The sequence below is a fragment of the Eleutherodactylus coqui genome, chromosome 5 (assembly GCF_035609145.1).
Source record: "Eleutherodactylus coqui strain aEleCoq1 chromosome 5, aEleCoq1.hap1, whole genome shotgun sequence".
In the NCBI taxonomy this organism is placed as follows: Eukaryota; Metazoa; Chordata; class Amphibia; order Anura; family Eleutherodactylidae; genus Eleutherodactylus; species Eleutherodactylus coqui.
Genome location: NC_089841.1, coordinates 187,959,372 through 187,970,853, shown reverse-complemented (window position 1 = coordinate 187,970,853; position 11,482 = coordinate 187,959,372).

Below are 11,482 nucleotides of genomic sequence, written 5' to 3'. Positions count from 1 at the left end.
TACAGGATTATGTGTGTAGGATTGACTTAGGGCAGCTGATAATCTTGCACAGAGTAGAGGAAACGGAGCATGATGATTGGACCATATAACTTAGAGCTATATAAATGCAGCAAAGGATAGTGTCTCATTTAAGCCCTTGGGTGCACATGTATCTAGTCTATAGATCCATGTGCATTCTTTCTGCAATAGCCTCTTGTCCAAGTTGCCTCTTCTCCCATTGTCCTTAACGCATTCAATGCCCCGAAATGTCACTAGGTCTGGGTTACTATCATGTACCTCCTTCATGTGTACAGCTAGACTCGTCTGTTCCTTCCTACTGATGTTGCCGATATGGGCTAACACGCGACGACGTAATTGTTGTTTAGTTTTCCCTATGTATACCAAAGGGCAAGGACACGAGGCTAAATAAATGACCCCGCTTGTACGGCAATTAATGAACTCTCTAATGCCGTATGTTTTCTGTATTGAAGGGCTAGTGAAAGTTACACTTTTCTGCATGTATTTACATGCTTTACAACTGCCACATGGGAACGAGCCTTTTGGTGGTTCTACTGGGAGCCATGTTGTATTAGTGGGTACATGGGATAAGTGGCTATGTACGAGTCTGTCCCGTAGATTTCTGCCTCTTCTATAGGTTATAAGTGGTTTAGTGGGCAGAAATTCCTTTAAATCGCCATCTTTCATGAGAATATCCCAGTGTCTCATAAGTATGTTTCGTACATCTTGTGAACGATCATCAAAACATCCAATGATCCGTGTCACTTCCGATGTAGACTTCTGCTTCGGTTCCAGTAGCTCTTCTCTCCTCAATTCGGCAGCTTTCATCTCCGATTGCTTGATGACTTCCTCTGGGTACCCTCTGTCTCTAAACCGTCTATGCATCTCAACGGCCTTTGTCTTATAATCACTATCATTCGAGCAATTACGCCTCGCTCTGATGAATTGGCCTTTTGGTATCCCACGCTTAAGCGGGATCGGGTGATGGCTAGACCAATGCAGTAGAGTATTCGTAGCTGTTTCTTTACGAAAGATAGTAGTTTCAATACAGTTGTTCTCTGTTCGTGAGATAGCCAGATCCAAGAATGTTATCTTATTTGGATTAATCTCCGCCGTTAGAAACAGGTTGAGGTCATTCCTATTCAGATGTTCAATAAACTCAAAGAAATCCTTTTCAGGGCCTGTCCAAAGTACCAGAATGTCATCGATAAATCTGATCCACAGTTCTATATATGTCGTCCATTTTTCATTTTCCTCGTTAAACACCTTCACTTCCTCCCACCAGCCCAGGTATAGGTTGGCATAGCTGGGGGCACAAGGGCTCCCATTGCCGTACCCCTGAGCTGGTGGAAGAATTTCCTGTTGAACAGGAAATAATTGTGTTTCAAGACAAAAGACAAGAGGTCAAGCAGTAGGATGTTATGTTCCTTCAGATGTACTCCTCTTTGTTTGAGAAAGAAATCTACTGCATTGAGGCCTCCTGTATGAGGAATAGAACTGTATAAGGATTCCACATCGAGACATGCAAATTTGGTTTCTGAGGACAGTTGGATACCCTCAATGCGTTTGAGGACATCCATTGTATCCCTTGTATAGGCAGGAAGTGCCTCAACGAACGGTCTAAGTACCTGATCCAAGTATTTGCTCACGCCTTGTGTAAGGCAATCAATACCAGAAACGATGGGTCTCCCCTTAAGTGGGGACAACCCCTTATGCACTTTAGGGAGTCCATAAAAGGTGGCAATTTGTGGACAAGTGGGGTACATATAAAGAAACTCTTTCTCTCCTATTAATGAGTGATCCTTTGCTCGCATCAGGATTTCTTTCAATTCCTTTAGAAATTGATCTGTCGGATCTTTTGGGAGGGTTTTATAGGTGGCATTATCATTTAATAGAGAGAGGCACATATCGAGATACTGTTTTCGGTCAAGGATGACAATATTTCCTCCTTTATCAGAAGGTTTAATAACCACACTTGTATCTTTCTCAATAGTTGTCAAGGCTCTCATCTCTCTAGATGTTAAATTTTGTCTCCCATAGACCCTAGTTTCAGATAGTTTCTTTAATTCCCTATCAACCATCGATTCGAAAAGGTCGATAAAAGGAAAATCTCCCACAGGAGTGTTAGTACTTTTAATCTGGAGGTTGGTGAATGGCCCTTGAGAGGGGTCTCTCTCATTCTCTAATTCTAGAGATTCTAGTATAGATAGTGCTTCTCTATCATTTGGATCAAGGCCTAATTCGGAGCATTTTTTTCTCTCCTGGATCAGGAAATGTTTCCTCCATCGGAGTTTACGTAGGAACAATGATATGTCCTTTACCCAGTTGAAGTCATTATATTTGTTAGTCGGGATAAATGAAAGGCCCTTCTTCAATACAGACATTTCCTCATTTGATAGTATTTTCTTGGATAAGTTCATAATTTGGAGTTCATTGGTGTTATCATTTTGCGAGGTCTTACAAGCTTCGCAATCCTTAGTACTTACTGAATCGTTTTCTAGTGGGAGGGTCCTGGACCCCCTCGGTCTCTCAGCATATAATGTGAGATTGGCTGACCTAAAAAAGGTCTATCTCTAGAGTTGGTTCTTGCCTTATTGCGAGGTCTTTGTTTATTGGGGCCCCTATTCCTGGGGTTGCCAGTAAAACGATCTCTCCTTGAGGTATCATTCAGGGGCATTTCTCCCTCAGAGGAACTCATCTCTGATTCCGTTTGGGATCTGTTGTCGTATGCCCGATTTTCTTTAAAGTCGTTCATATCTCTATTGTATTGGTAATGTTTTCGTTCTTTCAAGTGGCAGGTATATTTATCGATGGTTAATTTAAGAGAGTTTTCTCTTCTCTCATACTCTGCTTCACTTGAGAACTTCTGTATTTCTTTAATGAACTCATCAAGAGCCTTACTATTTCTCTCAAGGTTTATCTTTTCCTCCTCTAGGAGTAAGGCCATAAGTCTTAGTGAGCTAGCGGTCGCTTCTTGCTCCCATTTAGACATAAAGGCGCTACTCCTCATCTTAGGAGGGGGCAATATATGAACTCTAAGTCCCCGAGGGACTATCTTGTTCTCCAAATAATTAGAGAGTCCCTGGACCTCCCACCAGGCGCGTACGAAGTCTTTGTACAGTTTCGTTAGATTTTTAAACGCTTGGTTAATAGAAAGTGTATGCACATTAGTATCCAACTCTTTGTTTGAAAACACTGATTTGGCCTCAGTGAGCCAAGGTGCGGTGTCAATGCAACTTGACAGGAAGCTTGCCATTATTCAATATTAAGACTTTATCACCGTGGCAACAGTATACTTCAAACCAAAAAGCTAAAGTTTAATCTCCGAGAAGAACTGTCTGGCTGATATATAAAACTTAACGTTTAATAAATGATTACCTAAAAAATATATGGACGAACAGCTACAAAGAATATTAAAATGATAATCACACCACCCTAGGGTAATAGAGATGGCCTATTGTTAAGAGCCATCCGTATATAACTGACCCCTTCTAGGCAAGGTGCACATATATGTAACACCTATTGTCTATCTTCGTGTGTACGGAGTTGTGGGTATCAACACTATCCCACTGATGATAAGTAGATAATAGTGTGATTCTTCCACTATTTCCTCCTTAGACATCCACTCACACGAATTATTAAGGAAGGGGATATATCCGATATATCCCTATAACAGGGTGGAGTATATCCGGTTTCACTTATAGAGGGTGAAGTCAAGGATTTTATCCCCTCCAGTATTCAGAGATAGCAAAGCATGGAGTAATCTGGTTTGGGGGGGTAAACACTTTTAAAGGTGGAAAATAAATTCCTACACCTGGCCTAATTCTCAGCTGAGGTGTATATGTCTGGTGTGTTCATATAGGTTATGATCTCATGTTTTTCACACCCAAGGATATTAGATGCTGTAGCCAGAATGGATATAATTTTATGGCTCCATACCAATAACTCCACCACCCTAGATATCTGCAATAGTGTGAAGTTCTACGGTCTAATACTGCCGCATTATAGCACACCTTATTGCACTTAGTATACTAGTCACTCTGTCTTTAGATAAATAAATCTGAATAGATGTCAGTCTTTAGACAGATACGTCTCAATCAGTATCTGTCTCAATCTTTAGACCAATGAGTCTCAATCAATATCAATCAACGCGTTTCCACAACGGATATATATGTTGTTTCATCAGGATTGAAATAAGTACTCTAGGATCAAGGGTAAGATAGATATCCCTTTAAATCCTATGTACTAGGTGTAACCTATTAGGGTCACATTGATATCTTGAGCCCAATATGCCACTAGATTTAGTAATGGCAGATATGAGCAGGTTAAGGTTATGTGCAACAGCCCATTTATTCAGGGCATAGTTAGTAGCACCAGCAGCTACATAGACAGAGGCAGCAATGGTCTGTGAAACAAATGCTCCGTCTTAAATATCATAGGCTCCGCCCATGTTCGCTGGGTGGGAGTATCCCAAGCCCCAATCAGGACTTCTGAAGGACAACACACCCCCCTCCATGTGTTATGCTGCGTCATTACGTAAGGACGTCCCCGCATACTAGCGTGAGCATGTGACCAATCTAATGTGTCATCCGCTCACGTGACCAGGTTACGCAGCGTGTCTCTGTCACAGTATGCGGCCGGGTCGCGTCACTATGACAGCGCTAGCTCCCCCTGCGGGGGAGTTGCAGTGCTAGTCGGACGTAGCGTGATGACGTGTCGCGCCGCGTCATCCGCCCACCCGACGGCCACGTCACATCGTGCGTTCGCCAATGGGAGTTAGGTAGTATACAACGATACTCCCTCCCACTTATCCTGGCGTAGCGCATGCGCTTATACTGTCTTTTGGGACTTAGTTCCAGACATGTTGGCGCGTGCGCCGCTGCAACCTTTGCGGACTTTACTTCAGATGAATTCGCGCAGGCGCCGCCGCTGCTTTTTTGGACTTAGTCCCATATAGATAGGTGCATATCCCTGATAACGGGAGCATCTACTATCAAAGAAGATGAACATGGAGGAGAATGGGTTGTATCTGGGTACGTATATCGACCCACATACCAGCAATAAAGGAGGTCTACAGTCTCAGTGTTATTCATTACATTCTTAAATGTTGGAATAGGTGCATGTATACAGGTGAGTGTGTTAAATCCATATCCCATCAGTAGTTAAGGTATATCTCTCCCGCATAACTCTGTTTGCTTACATTCATGCGTGTTGGAATAGGTGCATCTAAGCAAGTAAGTGTATTAGATCAATATCCTATCAGTAATTGGGGATATATCTCCCCCGTATCGCTCTATTAACTGTATACCAGTAATCGAATCCAAGATCATATTCCGGAGCAGCACAACTACATCAACGTAGTATGTCGTAAAGACACCTCTTATTAGTAATATCACATATGTGGTGTATTCCTCATTGATAATGATATTGATTGCTTCCACAAGGATTCAAAAGGATGTTATATACAGAATATGAGGGAGATGGAATGGGCCCCTTTAAGTACCACTCCCGCGCAAGTCAATATACCAGTACAATTATCACAATACCAGAGGTCCAGTTCCTGGTATAATTAGAAGGAGGTAAGTAGAGTCCATTATAGTGATCGCATCACAGGATTATGTGTGTAGGATTGACTTAGGGCAGCTGATAATCTTGCACAGAGTAGAGGAAACGGAGCATGATGATTGGACCATATAACTTAGAGCTATATAAATGCAGCAAAGGATAGTGTCTCATTTAAGCCCTTGGGTGCACATGTATCTAGTCTATAGATCCATGTGCATTCTTTCTGCAATAGCCTCTTGTCCAAGTTGCCTCTTCTCCCATTGTCCTTAACGCATTCAATGCCCCGAAATGTCACTAGGTCTGGGTTACTATCATGTACCTCCTTCATGTGTACAGCTAGACTCGTCTGTTCCTTCCTACTGATGTTGCCGATATGGGCTAACACGCGACGACGTAATTGTTGTTTAGTTTTCCCTATGTATACCAAAGGGCAAGGACACGAGGCTAAATAAATGACCCCGCTTGTACGGCAATTAATGAACTCTCTAATGCCGTATGTTTTCTGTATTGAAGGGCTAGTGAAAGTTACACTTTTCTGCATGTATTTACATGCTTTACAACTGCCACATGGGAACGAGCCTTTTGGTGGTTCTACTGGGAGCCATGTTGTATTAGTGGGTACATGGGATAAGTGGCTATGTACGAGTCTGTCCCGTAGATTTCTGCCTCTTCTATAGGTTATAAGTGGTTTAGTGGGCAGAAATTCCTTTAAATCGCCATCTTTCATGAGAATATCCCAGTGTCTCATAAGTATGTTTCGTACATCTTGTGAACGATCATCAAAACATCCAATGATCCGTGTCACTTCCGATGTAGACTTCTGCTTCGGTTCCAGTAGCTCTTCTCTCCTCAATTCGGCAGCTTTCATCTCCGATTGCTTGATGACTTCCTCTGGGTACCCTCTGTCTCTAAACCGTCTATGCATCTCAACGGCCTTTGTCTTATAATCACTATCATTCGAGCAATTACGCCTCGCTCTGATGAATTGGCCTTTTGGTATCCCACGCTTAAGCGGGATCGGGTGATGGCTAGACCAATGCAGTAGAGTATTCGTAGCTGTTTCTTTACGAAAGATAGTAGTTTCAATACAGTTGTTCTCTGTTCGTGAGATAGCCAGATCCAAGAATGTTATCTTATTTGGATTAATCTCCGCCGTTAGAAACAGGTTGAGGTCATTCCTATTCAGATGTTCAATAAACTCAAAGAAATCCTTTTCAGGGCCTGTCCAAAGTACCAGAATGTCATCGATAAATCTGATCCACAGTTCTATATATGTCGTCCATTTTTCATTTTCCTCGTTAAACACCTTCACTTCCTCCCACCAGCCCAGGTATAGGTTGGCATAGCTGGGGGCACAAGGGCTCCCCATTGCCGTACCCCTGAGCTGGTGGAAGAATTTCCTGTTGAACAGGAAATAATTGTGTTTCAAGACAAAAGACAAGAGGTCAAGCAGTAGGATGTTATGTTCCTTCAGATGTACTCCTCTTTGTTTGAGAAAGAAATCTACTGCATTGAGGCCTCCTGTATGAGGAATAGAACTGTATAAGGATTCCACATCGAGACATGCAAATTTGGTTTCTGAGGACAGTTGGATACCCTCATTCTTGGATCTGGCTATCTCACGAACAGAGAACAACTGTATTGAAACTACTATCTTTCGTAAAGAAACAGCTACGAATACTCTACTGCATTGGTCTAGCCATCACCCGATCCCGCTTAAGCGTGGGATACCAAAAGGCCAATTCATCAGAGCGAGGCGTAATTGCTCGAATGATAGTGATTATAAGACAAAGGCCGTTGAGATGCATAGACGGTTTAGAGACAGAGGGTACCCAGAGGAAGTCATCAAGCAATCGGAGATGAAAGCTGCCGAATTGAGGAGAGAAGAGCTACTGGAACCGAAGCAGAAGTCTACATCGGAAGTGACACGGATCATTGGATGTTTTGATGATCGTTCACAAGATGTACGAAACATACTTATGAGACACTGGGATATTCTCATGAAAGATGGCGATTTAAAGGAATTTCTGCCCACTAAACCACTTATAACCTATAGAAGAGGCAGAAATCTACGGGACAGACTCGTACATAGCCACTTATCCCATGTACCCACTAATACAACATGGCTCCCAGTAGAACCACCAAAAGGCTCGTTCCCATGTGGCAGTTGTAAAGCATGTAAATACATGCAGAAAAGTGTAACTTTCACTAGCCCTTCAATACAGAAAACATACGGCATTAGAGAGTTCATTAATTGCCGTACAAGCGGGGTCATTTATTTAGCCTCGTGTCCTTGCCCTTTGGTATACATAGGGAAAACTAAACAACAATTACGTCGTCGCGTGTTAGCCCATATCGGCAACATCAGTAGGAAGGAACAGACGAGTCTAGCTGTACACATGAAGGAGGTACATGATAGTAACCCAGACCTAGTGACATTTCGGGGCATTGAATGCGTTAAGGACAATGGGAGAAGAGGCAACTTGGACAAGAGGCTATTGCAGAAAGAATGCACATGGATCTATAGACTAGATACATGTGCACCCAAGGGCTTAAATGAGACACTATCCTTTGCTGCATTTATATAGCTCTAAGTTATATGGTCCAATCATCATGCTCCGTTTCCTCTACTCTGTGCAAGATTATCAGCTGCCCTAAGTCAATCCTACACACATAATCCTGTGATGCGATCACTATAATGGACTCTACTTACCTCCTTCTAATTATACCAGGAACTGGACCTCTGGTATTGTGATAATTGTACTGGTATATTGACTTGCGCGGGAGTGGTACTTAAAGGGGCCCATTCCATCTCCCTCATATTCTGTATATAACATCCTTTTGAATCCTTGTGGAAGCAATCAATATCATTATCAATGAGGAATACACCACATATGTGATATTACTAATAAGAGGTGTCTTTACGACATACTACGTTGATGTAGTTGTGCTGCTCCGGAATATGATCTTGGATTCGATTACTGGTATACAGTTAATAGAGCGATACGGGGGAGATATATCCCCAATTACTGATAGGATATTGATCTAATACACTTACTTGCTTAGATGCACCTATTCCAACACGCATGAATGTAAGCAAACAGAGTTATGCGGGAGAGATATACCTTAACTACTGATGGGATATGGATTTAACACACTCACCTGTATACATGCACCTATTCCAACATTTAAGAATGTAATGAATAACACTGAGACTGTAGACCTCCTTTATTGCTGGTATGTGGGTCGATATACGTACCCAGATACAACCCATTCTCCTCCATGTTCATCTTCTTTGATAGTAGATGCTCCCGTTATCAGGGATATGCACCTATCTATATGGGACTAAGTCCAAAAAAGCAGCGGCGGCGCCTGCGCGAATTCATCTGAAGTAAAGTCCGCAAAGGTTGCAGCGGCGCACGCGCCAACATGTCTGGAACTAAGTCCCAAAAGACAGTATAAGCGCATGCGCTACGCCAGGATAAGTGGGAGGGAGTATCGTTGTATACTACCTAACTCCCATTGGCGAACGCACGATGTGACGTGGCCGTCGGGTGGGCGGATGACGCGGCGCGACACGTCATCACGCTACGTCCGACTAGCACTGCAACTCCCCCGCAGGGGGAGCTAGCGCTGTCATAGTGACGCGACCCGGCCGCATACTGTGACAGAGACACGCTGCGTAACCTGGTCACGTGAGCGGATGACACATTAGATTGGTCACATGCTCACGCTAGTATGCGGGGACGTCCTTACGTAATGACGCAGCATAACACATGGAGGGGGGTGTGTTGTCCTTCAGAAGTCCTGATTGGGGCTTGGGATACTCCCACCCAGCGAACATGGGCGGAGCCTATGATATTTAAGACGGAGCATTTGTTTCACAGACCATTGCTGCCTCTGTCTATGTAGCTGCTGGTGCTACTAACTATGCCCTGAATAAATGGGCTGTTGCACATAACCTTAACCTGCTCATATCTGCCATTACTAAATCTAGTGGCATATTGGGCTCAAGATATCAATGTGACCCTAATAGGTTACACCTAGTACATAGGATTTAAAGGGATATCTATCTTACCCTTGATCCTAGAGTACTTATTTCAATCCTGATGAAACAACATATATATCCGTTGTGGAAACGCGTTGATTGATATTGATTGAGACTCATTGGTCTAAAGATTGAGACAGATACTGATTGAGACGTATCTGTCTAAAGACTGACATCTATTCAGATTTATTTATCTAAAGACAGAGTGACTAGTATACTAAGTGCAATAAGGTGTGCTATAATGCGGCAGTATTAGACCGTAGAACTTCACACTATTGCAGATATCTAGGGTGGTGGAGTTATTGGTATGGAGCCATAAAATTATATCCATTCTGGCTACAGCATCTAATATCCTTGGGTGTGAAAAACATGAGATCATAACCTATATGAACACACCAGACATATACACCTCAGCTGAGAATTAGGCCAGGTGTAGGAATTTATTTTCCACCTTTAAAAGTGTTTACCCCCCCAAACCAGATTACTCCATGCTTTGCTATCTCTGAATACTGGAGGGGATAAAATCCTTGACTTCACCCTCTATAAGTGAAACCGGATATACTCCACCCTGTTATAGGGATATATCGGATATATCCCCTTCCTTAATAATTCGTGTGAGTGGATGTCTAAGGAGGAAATAGTGGAAGAATCACACTATTATCTACTTATCATCAGTGGGATAGTGTTGATACCCACAACTCCGTACACACGAAGATAGACAATAGGTGTTACATATATGTGCACCTTGCCTAGAAGGGGTCAGTTATATACGGATGGCTCTTAACAATAGGCCATCTCTATTACCCTAGGGTGGTGTGATTATCATTTTAATATTCTTTGTAGCTGTTCGTCCATATATTTTTTAGGTAATCATTTATTAAACGTTAAGTTTTATATATCAGCCAGACAGTTCTTCTCGGAGATTAAACTTTAGCTTTTTGGTTTGAAGTATACTGTTGCCACGGTGATAAAGTCTTAATATTGAATAATGGCAAGCTTCCTGTCAAGTTGCATTGACACCGCACCTTGGCTCACTGAGGCCAAATCAGTGTTTTCAAACAAAGAGTTGGATACTAATGTGCATACACTTTCTATTAACCAAGCGTTTAAAAATCTAACGAAACTGTACAAAGACTTCGTACGCGCCTGGTGGGAGGTCCAGGGACTCTCTAATTATTTGGAGAACAAGATAGTCCCTCGGGGACTTAGAGTTCATATATTGCCCCCTCCTAAGATGAGGAGTAGCGCCTTTATGTCTAAATGGGAGCAAGAAGCGACCGCTAGCTCACTAAGACTTATGGCCTTACTCCTAGAGGAGGAAAAGATAAACCTTGAGAGAAATAGTAAGGCTCTTGATGAGTTCATTAAAGAAATACAGAAGTTCTCAAGTGAAGCAGAGTATGAGAGAAGAGAAAACTCTCTTAAATTAACCATCGATAAATATACCTGCCACTTGAAAGAACGAAAACATTACCAATACAATAGAGATATGAACGACTTTAAAGAAAATCGGGCATACGACAACAGATCCCAAACGGAATCAGAGATGAGTTCCTCTGAGGGAGAAATGCCCCTGAATGATACCTCAAGGAGAGATCGTTTTACTGGCAACCCCAGGAATAGGGGCCCCAATAAACAAAGACCTCGCAATAAGGCAAGAACCAACTCTAGAGATAGACCTTTTTTAGGTCAGCCAATCTCACATTATATGCTGAGAGACCGAGGGGGTCCAGGACCCTCCCACTAGAAAACGATTCAGTAAGTACTAAGGATTGCGAAGCTTGTAAGACCTCGCAAAATGATAACACCAATGAACTCCAAATTATGAACTTATCCAAGAAAATACTATCAAATGAGGAAATGTCTGTATTG